The following is a 14174-nucleotide window of genomic DNA, read 5'->3' as shown; positions in this document are numbered from 1 at the left end:
TTGACTGTTTGCTTAGCCCATGATCCTCATCTATTCCTTGCTATCTGCTCACATGTACATCCCTACATTCCCATGCCTGAAGGGGAATCTGGTAGGAGTCACTATGATCTGTGCCATTCTAACAATTAATGGAGATCACTGTTTTCCCCAGGAGGCACCTACCTCACCTCAGTCAACACCTGACCCCCCAGTTCCTTCTACTACGCACCTCTAGCTTTCTGCTACAACCTCCCACCTTGCATTCCTATCCCCAGGACCTGTAAGTATAATAAGCTTCGTTTTTTCCTGAGCCACTCCTCTCTGACTGCACCTGACTGACCATCTCATAAAGGAATAGAAAACAACCAGTTTTAGTACAAATGTAAGTGCTATTAGCTTGTATGTGGAATTCCGTTCTCATGGGACACTGCAAACACTATACCCAAATGGGGCAGCAAGGAACAAATAGGCATATTACAACTATCTCCTCTGCTTACACACATTTTCCATTGTTTCATTGAACTTCACTTACAAAACATTAGTTCAAAGGTAAAATTATTATTAATAATTTCAAGACAGTAGAGTATTAAATCAAATGTGGGGCCCTTCCGAGAATGGTGCCCAGAAAGCCAGCCTGGTATGTGTTCCAGTTGCTCCACATTCCCCCCAACAATCAGTATTGTTGGGTTCTTTGATTTTAGCCATTTGTATGGATGTCAAATGGTATTTCATTGTGGTTTTCATTTGACTTCCCATGATGACTAATGATGTTGACTTTCTTTTTCTGTACTTGTTGGCTCTTTATACATTTTATCTCTATGTATAATTACATATCTTTGCCTATTTCCCCCATTGGTTTATCTTCTTCTTCTTACTGAGTTGTAAGAGTTCTTTATGTATTATGAGTATTAGTCATTTGTGATCTATATCTAGCTATACATATGTGTCTATATAGTTGTCTGTATAGATACATATATGTAGATATGTATGTGTAGGTATATAGGTGTTTTTTCCTCCCAATCTTTGACTTGCCTTTTCATTTTCTTAATGGTAACTTTGAAGGAGAAAGTCATTAATTTTGATGAAGTCCAAATTATTGATGGATTTCTTTTATGGTTCATGCTTTTTGTGTCTTACTTAAGAATCTGCCTATTTCAGGATCACAAAGACCTTCTTCCTCTCCCTCCCTTGCCCTCCTTCTTCTCCTTTAGCTTTTATGTTTAAATCTACGATCCACTTTGAGTTTGTTTTTTAGTGTTGTGGGAGGTTAAGGATCCAGGTCAATTTTGGTTTTGCACATGGATGCTCAATTGTTCACGCACCATATGTTGAAAAGACTGTCCTCCCCACTGAAAATTAGTTGAACATGTATATGTAAGTCCATTTCTAGGTTCTCTATTTTATTGGCATTTATATCTATCTATTCTTATGCCATTCCACACTGTTTTGGCTATTCTAGGTCCTTTGTGTCTTCATACAATTTGTAGAATCAGCTTGTTAATTTCTATGTAAAAGCATGTCGGGATTTTGATTGGGAATGCATTGAATCTAAAGATGAATTTGGGGAGAAGTGACATCTTAACAATATTGAATCTTCCAGTCTATCAACATGGTATATATCTCCTTTGATTTAGGTCTTTAATTTATCTCAGCAATGATTTGTATTTTTTAGTGTATTTTCTATATTTTGTTAAATTTATGCCTATTTTAAGTTGTTTGAAGTTATTGCAAACGTTATTTTTTACGATTTAATTTACAGCTCTTCATTACTAGCATATAGGAATAGAATTAATTTTTCTATTTTGATCTTATATTCTCTGTCCTTGCTACATTCACTTATTCTAGTGGTTTTCAAAAAAAATTCCTTATTATATTCTATGTACTGATCATGTCATATGCAAATAAAGTTGTGCTTCTTTTCAATATGTATGCCTTTTTATTTCTTTTCTTCTTTATTTTTTTTTTTTTTAGATTTTTATTGGGGAATTGGGGAAGGGGAACAGTGCTGGGGAATTGGGGGAAGGGGAACAGACAAGTTGCTGTCCTTTTGTTCTTCTTCTTCAGTCTAGTTGTGGAGGATGTTGCTTCACTGGCCCAAGTTGGCACCATCATTGCGCTCTTCCCGGGCGAGGCAGATCAGTCGCCGGCTTCTGGACAGCTGCTCACAGTGGCTGCTGGCCGCTCACGCTGGCTGCTGGCTACATACGGTAGCCCATGGCAACCCACTGCCACAGGGGCTGCAGCCTACGCCGTCGCGGGCGACTCACAGCAGCCGAGCTCCAGGTTGAGCTGTTGTTCAGCATCTTAGCTGTGGAGGGCAGTGTCACTGGCCCTCATATGTGGGATCCGAACCGGGGCCCTCTGGCGTCCCAAGCCAGTTCTTAACCATCGCGCCACACGGCCAGCCTGTCTTTTTATTTCTTGCCTTGTAACACTGTGTGGGACCTCTATTACTTCTAGTTATTTGAAAATGTTTTATTTCCCTCTCATTTCTGAGGGATCTTTCTTTTTTGGTTATAGCTTTCTGGGTTGACAGTGTTTCCCTTTCAGCATTTTAAAGATTTTGTACCTTTGACTTCTGGCCTCCATGCTTTCTGATCAGAAAAAAATGTATGTGACATCTTTCTCTTGCTACTTTCAAGATATTTTCTTTATCTTTGGCTCAAAGACACTTGACTACAATATTCCTAAATTTAGTTTCCTTTGAATATATTTTGTTTGCAATTCAGTTAACTTTTTGGATCTGTAAGCTTTAGTCAAATTTTGTAAATTTTTGGCCATTTTATCTTCAAATATTCTTTATGCCTCATTCGAATTTGCTTCTTCTTCTGGGTTTATTATATGTACATTAGTCTGGTATTTTCCCACAGGACCTTGGGTGAACTTGTATGTCATCAGGATGTTGATTTAAAAGAATAACACATGTAAAATGTCCAAGGAAATTCAGGTCCAAGTAAATAGTAAAGTCTTCTTTAGAGAAGTTACAAAAAGTTGTAGTATTGTGCATGTGTTGGTGTGTGTAAGAAGGGCAAAGATGGCAGCTGGCATGTCACCTCATGATGGTTAGGACCACTAGTTCTAGAGGCAGACGTATTGGTTTCAAATTCTGGTTTTGCCACTGAATAACTGTGTGACATTGGGCAAGTCACTTAGCCTCTTGAAGCCTCAGTTTCTTCATCGATAAAATGGGGACAATAGTATACCTACTTTATATAGAGTTGTAAGGGAAAAAGGTATTTTGTTGTTGTTTGAGTTAGCATTTTTTTAAAATTAGTGAGGCTAAGCATATTTTAATGTATTTATAGGTCATATTTTTTCCCTGTGAAGTGCCTGCTTTTATTGTGCATATATGTTATATATTGGGTTGTTGGAAAAGTCATGGCATATTTTTTCTGTTTTTCATTGCAAAATGTGTCATGACTTTTCCGACAACCCAATAAATGCATATATAATATATATTTATATATTTGTTGAGTTTATATTCATGGGGTTATATAATTTTTCTTATTAGTTTGGATATGTTATAAGGTTAAAATATTAAGATGTCTCATTTAAAATATATCTTACTGCTATTACTGTTTTGTTGAATATATATATATGTATATATATACTTATATATATATATGTGTGTATATATATAAATTCTTATTCCTAGTCAACTTTTTAAGAACTTTATGAATTTTTTTTCTTTGCTATTTTAGAGGCTACTTGCCACATCATCCTTGACTGCTCTTTTCCTTTTGCCTACACACCCATCAGCAAATCCTATTGACTCTGCCTTCAATATATTCAGAAACAACCACTTCTCTTCACCTTCATTCACTGCTACCACCCTGGTCCTGGCCATTGTTGTCTTTCAGTTAGATTATTGCAACAGCCTCCTAACTCGTCTCCCTGCTCCTGACTTGGCCTCCACTGCTTCTATTTTCAAAACAAAAACTAGAGAGATCCCATTAAAATGTAAATCAGATCATGCCACTTCCCATCTAACTTGAAAAAGCCAAGGTTCTTATAATGGCCATCAAGCTTCGGTCCTTGGCTACCTCCCTGACCTCATTTCCAATTATTCTCCCCTGTGCTCACTTTACTTCAGCCACTCCTTGCTATTTCTGTAACCAGTATCCTCCCATTTCAGGGCTTTGTATTAAATGTTCCCTCTGCCTGAAATGTCCCCTCTCCATAACTGCGTCGCCAACTTCCTCACCTTATTTAGTCTTCACCAAATGTCATCTTTGTAGTGATGTCTTCCCTTAATGGCCTATTTGAATTGCAAACTCCCATTCCTACTCCCCTTCCTTGCTTTCTATTTCTTTATAACACCTATCACCAACTAATATGCTTATTGTCGGTCACTCTGAACTAGAAGGTAACCTCCATGGGAACAGAGATACTTGGCCAGTTTACTGCTGTATCCATGGCAGTTTGAACATGGTAATGGCTTAATAAATATTTGTTTAATGAATGAATGTATTTAGATATTTCATCTACCTGGAATTTTTATAAATGGTTGGAGATAAGAATGTACCTTAGTCACTTCCCTCCTAAACAGATGGCCAATTATTTCAATACCTTGTATTTAATAATCTATTTAACACGTTATCCCTGCCCTCTGCTTAAAATAATCCAAATAGAGCATCTGTTTCATAGAACATCATGTATTTCTCTAACAGTTTTTTAATGTTCTAGCTTTATGGCATCCTTTAATGAGGCTTGGCCTCATGAACACTGAAGTGGATATAATGATTCTGTATTCTCGGGAGGAATTTCACCCTAGTTCTCCGCCATTTTGTATGACTCATCTCCCTCTGGATCTCTGGAGTTTTATGTTTCATTCTAAATGAACAAAGAATCAGAATGTTGGTAGTGATGATGAAGAACTCATGAATCCACCAGCCATGACATCCTTTGGGTAAGGGAGGTGGTGAATAATAACATATCAGGTAAAATTAAGAGAGTAGTAAACCATTAAGACTTTAGGCCCTCAATTGTAGCAGCTACTGCACAACCTCCAGCTCCTCTCAAAGTCTCCCTGTGAGTCTCCTGGGAGTGTCTCATGTGCTTATAAACAAGCTCTCTCAGCTTCACCCAATGTACCTTGACATTGTCTAAGGTACAATGTCAGTAAGGATGTGATATTGGAGTAGTCATATCTTAGATCTATCAACTCTGGAGCTGCCCCTAATAACTTCCTGAAGAGGAGACTTTGAGGATTGGGTTATTTTCTACAATATTTGTGGACATTATATGAGCAGGGTTTGGTTTGCTCAAATTATCTCAACCATGTTACATCTTCGAACATCAAAATCTACCTATAAATAAGGAAAAAAACCAAGTCACAGTCACCTGCCCCAGCAAGATTACATATTAGCCTATGGAAATGAGACCCACTGATTGTGTCCAAGTCCCTGAGTTAATAGAGGTAGTAAAAGAAGGGGGTATTAGCATTCTTTGGAACTTTGTAGGGAACTGGAAAAGGGTAAGGTATCAATGTCATACCACTGTTTACTAGACATGCCAGCACTGTATTGCCTTTTTGTTCACATCTTGGACCCTGTCCAATATTGGAATTTCAAGTTTCAACTCAGCACACCCCTTTAGGGACTCAACAAAATTTAAAAATTAGAATCACTGACAATAAGATTATCATCACAGGATACAAATTTGGTCTAAACCAAAACAATGCCAGAAGCACTTCCAGCAATCATTAAGAAGGTCTTCAGAAATATGACTAAAGTTGATCTGCAGCCAAGTAAAAGTTAAAATTCATCCAAGTCCTAAAGGCAAACAAGCCTAAAATACACAAACTGAAATGATCATTTTGCAGCAAAGTATGCTAATAAGAAAGCTGAATCAAAGGAGAAACCTCAAATATTGATTACAAAATGTTACCACTGTCCCAACAATGGAAAGTTTGGGTCATCAGCTAATTCAGTCCACCAGAACTTTCAACATTATAGTGTCAGCAGCATAGGAAAGCTGAAATGAAAAAACAGATTTATTTTTTTCTCATTTTCTGTGTCAGGAATTTGAATGAAAATTGGTTAGGTTTATTTACCGTATTTCAGTTACATTTACATTTCAGAAACAGCAGCACAGACTATGAATGGAAATTACTTTCAGACCACCAGCTCCCAGAATGCATGTGGAGAGGCTGAATTTAGACCAAAGGTATAATTTAAGTTAAATGAGTAAGAACAAATGCCTTGATGACCTTCACCCACTGGAGCATCTGCTTGATTTCGCTTACAGGTTGCCACAGCCTGGAGCTCTGTGTGACTCAAGTAAACTCCGTTACAGCAAGTGAAAGGGTGTTTAGCTCTAGATTCTGTAGCTTGTAGCGATGGATACTACATGAAGTGGCTCTTGTGCCCCAACCACTTCCCATTATTTCTGAAGACGCTGTCTTTCTGAGCACTGCAGGGACAGACTTCCCTATTCCTAGTTATTGTGCTGCCATTGTTTGAGAAACCAGCCTCTGACTGGGTACTTTTCTGGTGCCTTGCTCATCCTGTCTGCCTTTTGGTTCTTTCTTGCTTTGCAGACAGGGTGGGGAGATGGTGGAGCTGTGTGACCCCATTGCCACTGAATTTCTAGTCCTTCAGGTGCCTTTCAGAGGACTTCTACTTAACTAGAATAAAACACCCAGTTTATGCCCTACTCACAGCCCTATCCCCAAACTAAAAGGCTTATCGGCCCACTTCTCCCTTCTCTCTCTCATCTGGCTGTCATGGTATCAGTAGAAATTTATAGATATAGACTGTCCTGGACCCTTCTAGCCTTTATTTATCTAACTGTACTCATCTTGGAAGTATCCACTTTTTCCAGAAAGCCATTTTTGCCTACTCCAAATGGAACTATTTCCTCACTCACAATTCTCTCTCAGGGCTAGAGTAAGATCTTCGGATAACTGGGGCTCTGAAAGGTTTTGGTGCTCCTCCATCATAATAAAAACAATTTTAAAGTATGTGCACATAGGTCTAACTAGTTCTCCCTTACCTCCAATAATTGCTATTTAGATGATTTTTTAAAAATCAAATTCTTTCTCAAATTATCTTTGTACCCCTGATGTGGCAGTACTCAAGAAGGTGCTAAGGCTGTCTGTTGGATTATCCACCTGTGTCCTTCTCTAAAAGGAATGTGCTATGAGATTACAGACTGTTTGACTGATTAATCACTATCTCTGAAGCCCAGAATAGCATTCACATACAATAGGTTCTCAATTTGTTCAGCTAATGAATAAAATGGAAATCGAGCTATCTTCAAATATTTTAAGAACTTCATGTGGTGGGTGTGGTTTTTCTCCTGTGCTTCTTAAGACAAGGACCTATGAGTATGTCTGGGAACTATTGGGAATAAGCATACGATTTTTCTGACATTTAGAGTTGGTCAACATTACCCTTGGCCACCTTGATCTTTCCATCAGTGGAAGCACGCAGATTTAGAGGAGCATCTTTCAGGGGTTCCCTTCTTATCGACAGGAGTTGGAAGAGATGACTGTGTTAGGCAGAATTATGCCCAGCCCCCAGACATCTATGTCCTAATCCCTAGAACTGTGAATATTACTTCACACAGCAAAAGGGACTTTGTAGATGTAAGAACCTCAGAATGAGATTACCCTGGATCAATGGGGGTGTGGGTGGGTGCGTAGGCAGTCTAATCACAAGTCTCCATCAAGTCAGAGAACCTTTCCTAGAAGTCAGTCAGACCATGATGTGAAGAAGGGTCAGAGGGATACAACAGTGCTGGCTTTGAAGAAAGAGGAAGGGGGCCACAAACTATGGAATGCAGTTAGCCTCTAAAAAGTAGAAAAGCCTCCCCTCCATTCCCAGAAAGGAATATAGCCTGGCTATCACTTTCATTTTTTTGTATTACATTTTTTACTTGTATTGGAATTCTAATATACAGAACTGTAAGATGATAAATTTGTGTGTTTCAACTTATTGAGCTTGTTGGAAAATTAATATAACGATCTTTAAGGTTATGTGCCAGATTCCATAATGCTAAATTGTTGGAGAAAGGGTTAGATTAGAATCATGAAAACAATTCCAAAGCGGAGGGTTATTGAACATGGAGGTTGTTTATCAAGCAGATTGTGAAATCCCAATCTCCAGCGAGTTTAAAGATGGGAATGGATGAATGTGACCTGTCTAAACGAATTTCTGCTCCCTGGAGTCTTTAAAAGGAGTCCAGAAGCAAAAGAGGCAGGGTTTCTGTAAGACTGGGGCAAATTGCGTGCATTTATTTATTTATTTTATTCATTCATTCAAATTGCCTTTAAATGAAAACAATTTTCCTTCTGCATTTTTCTATTATTTATTTATTTATTCAAATTGCCTTTAAACGGAAACAATTTTCCTTCTGAATGCTTTGGTGTTTTAGGTGAAAATGTTCAAACTAAAGCAATTTAAAACCTATATTTCCTATTTGGCCTGAGATGAAATTTCACAGAACATATACTTAAACAATGTAGCCATTGATATTATGCCCAAACTGAGCCTGTCATTTGATTTTGAGTGATTGAGCAAGGAAGGCTGCATATTTATTTCCATCCGAGGGTCTTTTACAATAGAAACCATTTTGATTATGTCTTAAATTTACGGAAACTCCCTTACCTCAGGGGAGTGTAGGCATTTGGGTCTGCAAATCAATTTCCACACAACTGGAACCCTCTTCAGGAATTGGTTCCAATTTGCACAATGAAGGTCTTCCCACAGAGAGGGAGAGAATAGCTGCAGATTTTATTTAAAATCCCCCCCCACCCCCCCAGTCTGCACATCTGTCACCTGCCTCTGGTTACAAGGAAGTCAGCAAGCGTGATTTAAGCAGTGACTGGAAAGTCCTGCTTTTTTTTTTTGGTTACATTTGTTTTGGAAAGTAAAATGCGAATTCTGCTGGACTGCTGATAATTCCAGGAGTAGCTTGTCAGCCATATGTGATGTGAGGGCTGTCTCTGAAAGCGATTTGTAGCATTTTGATTACAGATGGTCATATCTCAAGCATCAGCTTCCCTTCCTGTGTGGCATAATTAAGTTCTTGTCTATGTCTGTTTGAAGGGAGGTGGAGAGGGAATGGATATGGGGGTAGCTAATGTCGCTGGTGCCTCCCTTGCACCAGAGCATTTGTCATCTGTCCTTGTGCACCAACCAGTCACTCTTGTAAAATCTAGTTTCACATCAGCTGTGATGAGGCCACTCCCCCTTGGAGCTGTTGCATCTGTGCTTGAAAGTCTGTCAGCCAGGAGAGACACCATTATGATAGGGTGGATGGTGGCCTACAAACGACCAGTTACATTCCCAAGAATTCCTGAATCTTGGACATTAACCCAATTTCATCCAGAGGAAACTGAAGTTCAAAGACTTAGAGTCTTGTTTTAGGTCACCTCCTGACTTGTAGTCCTATTTTTTTTTACTCCTACTCCAGTGTGCTATCTACTTCAAGGCACTGTGGTCCAAGCTGGCTTCACATAGGGCTGAGGCTAAACACTTCAGAGAGATCTAGCATCTGGGTTGAGAGTACAGCCTCCAGAGTCCAGGAAACCTGATTTTAAATCCTGACTGGCACTTATTGGCAATGTGACTTTGGATAAGTTATTTAACCATGAATTTACTCACTAAGTCGCTGAATAAATTCCCAGAATTTGGCCTAATCCCTAACTTGAGAGGACCCTAAAAAGAACTGGGGTAATTTTTATTTTTTAACAAGCCCATCAGACGCGGGGCAGGCAAGGGTGGGTTATATTATGTGTGGCTCAGAGTCGTCAGAAATTAACTGAGATTCGGAAAATTAAGAGGTGTGACATTTCTTGCACACCAGAATTCGCGGCAGACATTCTCACCAGGTACACCCGCCCCCGAGAACTCCCGTACTCCGCGATCCCCAAGGCTCCAGGCCTCGCCTGACCACCAAAAATGTTCCCCCCTTCTTGATGCAGCTTAAGTTCCCAGGCCTTTTCCCCTCTTATTCGTCTCCTGCCAGGTTCCCAGTCGGAAGGCCCCAGCTCACGTTTCAGCCAGGGCCAGGGGCGCCCACAGTGGCGAGACAAGCTGTCCTCGGGAGCGTGGCCCCGCGGACTACAGAGACAGAGGGCGCGGGGAGAGCCCCGGCCCGAACCACAGATCAAGCAAGGCTCTCGAGAAGTCGCTGCGCAACGGTCGCGGGTCCGCCCGTGGGTGGGTGAGAGCAGAGGGCACGGGGGCCGGGCAGAAACCTGACACATCCCCGCCCTCCCCACAGCTGGCACTCTAGCGACCGGGTGACAAACCGTCAGCACTCCAAACACGTCTGGGGAACGAGGCATCACTACACACGTGACAGCCCAGTTGGCGACGGCGGCCGAGGAGGCCCAACTTCGTGGCTCGGCCGGCTCAGGGTCCGCACAGACAGGTGTGCGCGTGCGCGAGTGGGTGCGGATGGGCGCGACTCCGTGTGTGTGTGTGTGTGTGTGTGTGTGTGTGTGTGTGTGAGTGGGCGCGCGTGCGCGCGCGCGCCCTAACAGACTGGATCAAAAGTAGCAGAGCTGTACCCAGTTTGGTGGAGCGCATGGGCGAGGCCGGGAGCGCGGCAGTGCGGGGTAACGCCAGGCTGCGGAGCCCAGGTAGCCGGTGCGCCGCTCCGCACACTCGGCTCTCCAGCTCTGCACCCCAAGCAGCGCACTGCATCCGGCCCCTGCAGAGAGACACCGACGCACGCACTCCGCTCGCCACGTGGATTTGTAATTGTTACAAAGCCTCACGTGCTCTGCGTTTCAAACTCAGCGCTCCGGATCTGTCAGATTGTTTTCACACTGCACTATATATGTCATGACTCTCGGACACGTTTTCGGCAACCCAGGGCAATGACAAATTGAAATGACTTGAATTTTTATCCCCGAATAAAACCTGTGCTTGGCTCCCCCATTGCGTTTTAGAATAAAATCTAAAATCTAAAATCCTTACATGGCCTCCAGCCTCTGCGAGATCTGTCCCCAGTTGCTCAGTCTAAACGCATCCAGCCTCGCTCCCTCCCCACTGCTCAAGTCACAAGTACCTTTTACATTTTTTAAAGGAAACAAGCTCTTTCTGCCTCAGCTAAGACTTTTGCACTGTTTCCCACGACTGAAAGAATTCCTCCTCCTCTTCTCTCTGCCTACCTCAGTCTCACCCTTTAGATTTCAACTAAATGTCACAACCTGGAAGGGCCCCTCGCCGATCTCTCAAAATTTTATTTCTTGGCTTTTAACAAAATGTATCGTTTAAAAAAATGTGTCTTGTGTTTATTTGTTCAATGCCTGTTTCCTAGACTTAATTTCATGAGGGCAGGACCATGTTTGTTTTTTTTTCTTTTCTGCCTATTATTGTATTTTCAGAACCTAGCAGGAGCTCAGACATATCCCAAAATATGTTTTGAATGTAAAAAAGGAACTTTTCAAAGATGTGATTACAGACCTTTGATTTTGGGAAGGTGCAAGGTTCAAAGTTAGCCGTGGAGGAGACAAGTTTAGAATCATGGCCTCTAAACTTTTTTGAGGGTATATTACTTTCAGTAACGTGTGTGTATATTCCAAATATATGTATAATTATTTTTTATTTGCAAATTATAAAAGTGAAATGCATGCTCATGTATTTATAATTACAAAGCACACACCAAATAGGAGCTTTAAATAGCTAAGATAAAAATAATAGCTATCAATAAGAGTTCTAATTTTTTTTCCTGCACTGCACTTTGGAAGCCACTGTGTAGATAATTTATGAGAAGAAGGCTGCCCTCTCCTGGTAGAGGGCCGATAAAGACATTTGCTTTGGATTGCCTTCTTTTTGTAGGATTCACAGGTTTACCTTTGTGTGGTCTGTATGGTTGTGTACTCTTAGAATTCACAGGTCTACATTATTTGCATTCATGGAAAATGTAAGGGGAGGCACTGTTTTAAGCCAGCACATCTTTAAAAGACAGAGATATTTATATTGTGCAGTCGTAACGGATCAGGAAATATTGAAGCATCTGCATGTATAAGTGTCTAAAGCTGAGTGTCCATCTTTGTAACATCATGGTCAGAACTCCATAAATGGAAAGTAATTCATCTGTTCTCATGCTTCAAGTCTTACAAATGTTTCCCTTTTGAAGACAACTGAATTATATTGTAATTTTGTTGGTGGGATATTCCCTGCTGGCTTTTATATTACATATGTTTATAATATATTATAAACTTGTAATATGTTTATATTTTACATTATAATACCAGTTTATAATATAAATGAGGACTGATACATTTTAAGCCTTAAGGACTTTTAGAGTAAAAGCATTACAGGTTTCTATAAAATAGCATATCTTTTTTACTTCAATAGTTCAGTGTTTGAACAACTTTTGAAATGCCTTATGCAGGAGGTGAAGTGGGGGAAGCTGATTATAATCTAGTCCTAAGAATATATTACAGATATATGAATTTCCAGCAAAGTCAGCTACACCTGTGAGAAACGAGTGATATATGTAGCACAGAACAAAGTTAATATTAAAACTGTTTGCTAATTGTTCACAATTGCCAGTTGTGTAGATAAATAATTCTGTTACTATTATTTGTTATTCCAAAGCTATTTTTTTTACTACTTGACCAATATATTCAATTTTATCTTCTCAGTCTGCTTCTTCAAAAACTAATATGTTTTATTTAGAACCTGCCTAAGCTGCCCTATCAAGTTGCAGTGTTACAGATATAGGCAAAGAGACAAATGATCAGAAGAAGCAAACAAGAGTCCTGAGACCTCACCCTGTCTGCCCAAAAAACACACTCACCAGCAAATATACACAAATGTCCCCAAAATGCAGGGTGGGGAAAGGAGGAAAGGAAGACAAAGTAGAATTGCTTTGGATGTACCACTGATTTCGAGCTCCTCACATCTGACAGAAGATTCCTTCACAATTCATTGTATTTCTCTACTTCATTTCCATGACAAATGTCAGGCAGGAATATTATGCAGGCAGCACACAGTCCACAGTATCCAAAGGGTATAAATCTCCCAGGATTGCCACACGAAAGCCCACACCCTAACCCAACACTCGCATCCCTTTTCCCATTCAAGGTCACCAAAGGGATTCTGTTTTTGATCTGTACTTGGGTTCTATAGGCTACCGAGTTGCCAAAGGCAATCAGAGTTTCTGAAAATAACGGATTACTTATTAATTACAAATAGAAAAGAGTGCCATTACAATGGAGAAATCTGGAGGAAACTATTTTAATTAGATAATCAATTTGTTATTGTCAACAATAGAATACACTGATATTTTCTGCCCCTGATGTGACACATCGAGGAAGACACAACAATCCATTTTATATAGTATTTTTGCTAACAATGTTTAAACTGAATTTGATTTGAGGAAACAAAAAATAAATCCAAATTGAGGAACATTCTTCAAAACAATGGTTCTAAACTCTTAAAAAGTGTCAGTGTAATGAAGATTTTTTTTAAAAAGTGGAGGAACTGTTGTAGATGCAAGGTTATTAACTATAGTGTTTGGTCTTTGATTGGATCCTGTGTCAGGAAAATAGAAAACAGCTACAAATTACTGAGACAATTTGGAAATTCGGATATGAATTGTATAATGTATCAGATATTATTCTATCATATTAACATCTTGAGAGTAGTAATGGTATTGTGCTTATGTTAGAGACTATCCCTGTTCTTCAAAGATACATGCTGAAATATTTATGAGTGAAGTGTTATGTCTCTAACTTATTTCAAATGGTTCAGCATTTGCCCCCTTTCTCTCTGTACGAGGTCTGACAATTAAGTTCGCGAACTTGTTTCACTTTTATGATATCAGAGGGATTGTGCATTATGAATTTGTACCAACTGAACAAACAGTTAACCAAGTTTGCTATTTGAAAGTGCTGAAAAGGCTGCGGGAAAAAGTTAGACAATCTGAACTTTTCACCAACAATTCATGGCTCTCGCATCACGACAATGCACCAGCTCCCACAGCACTGTCTGTGAGGGAGTTTTTAGCCAGTAAACAACTAACTGTATTGGAACACCCTCCCTACTCACCTGATCAGGCCCCCAATGACTTCTTTCTTTACCCAAAGATAAAGGAAATATTGAAAGGAAGACTTTTTAGGGATGACATTCAGGACACCAAGGGTAATATGACGACAGCTCTGATGGCCATTCCAGAAAAAGAGTTCCAAAATTGCTTTGAAAGGTAGACTAGGTGCTGGCATTGGT

General features: G+C 40.0%; 1 pseudogene; it reads left to right on the top strand.

Moving 5' to 3' along the window:
- Positions 1 to 10518: 10518 nt before the first annotated feature.
- The window catches only part of LOC109387504 (PHD finger protein 3-like), a 17038-nt pseudogene continuing 13382 nt past the window's right edge, over positions 10519 to 14174 (top strand).

The sequence above is a fragment of the Hipposideros armiger genome, unplaced genomic scaffold (genome assembly GCF_001890085.2).
Source record: "Hipposideros armiger isolate ML-2016 unplaced genomic scaffold, ASM189008v1 scaffold_160, whole genome shotgun sequence".
NCBI classification, from domain to species: Eukaryota; Metazoa; Chordata; class Mammalia; order Chiroptera; family Hipposideridae; genus Hipposideros; species Hipposideros armiger.
The sequence above is the reverse complement of the archived record's forward strand: the minus strand, read 5'-3'. Positions and strand labels throughout refer to the sequence as shown.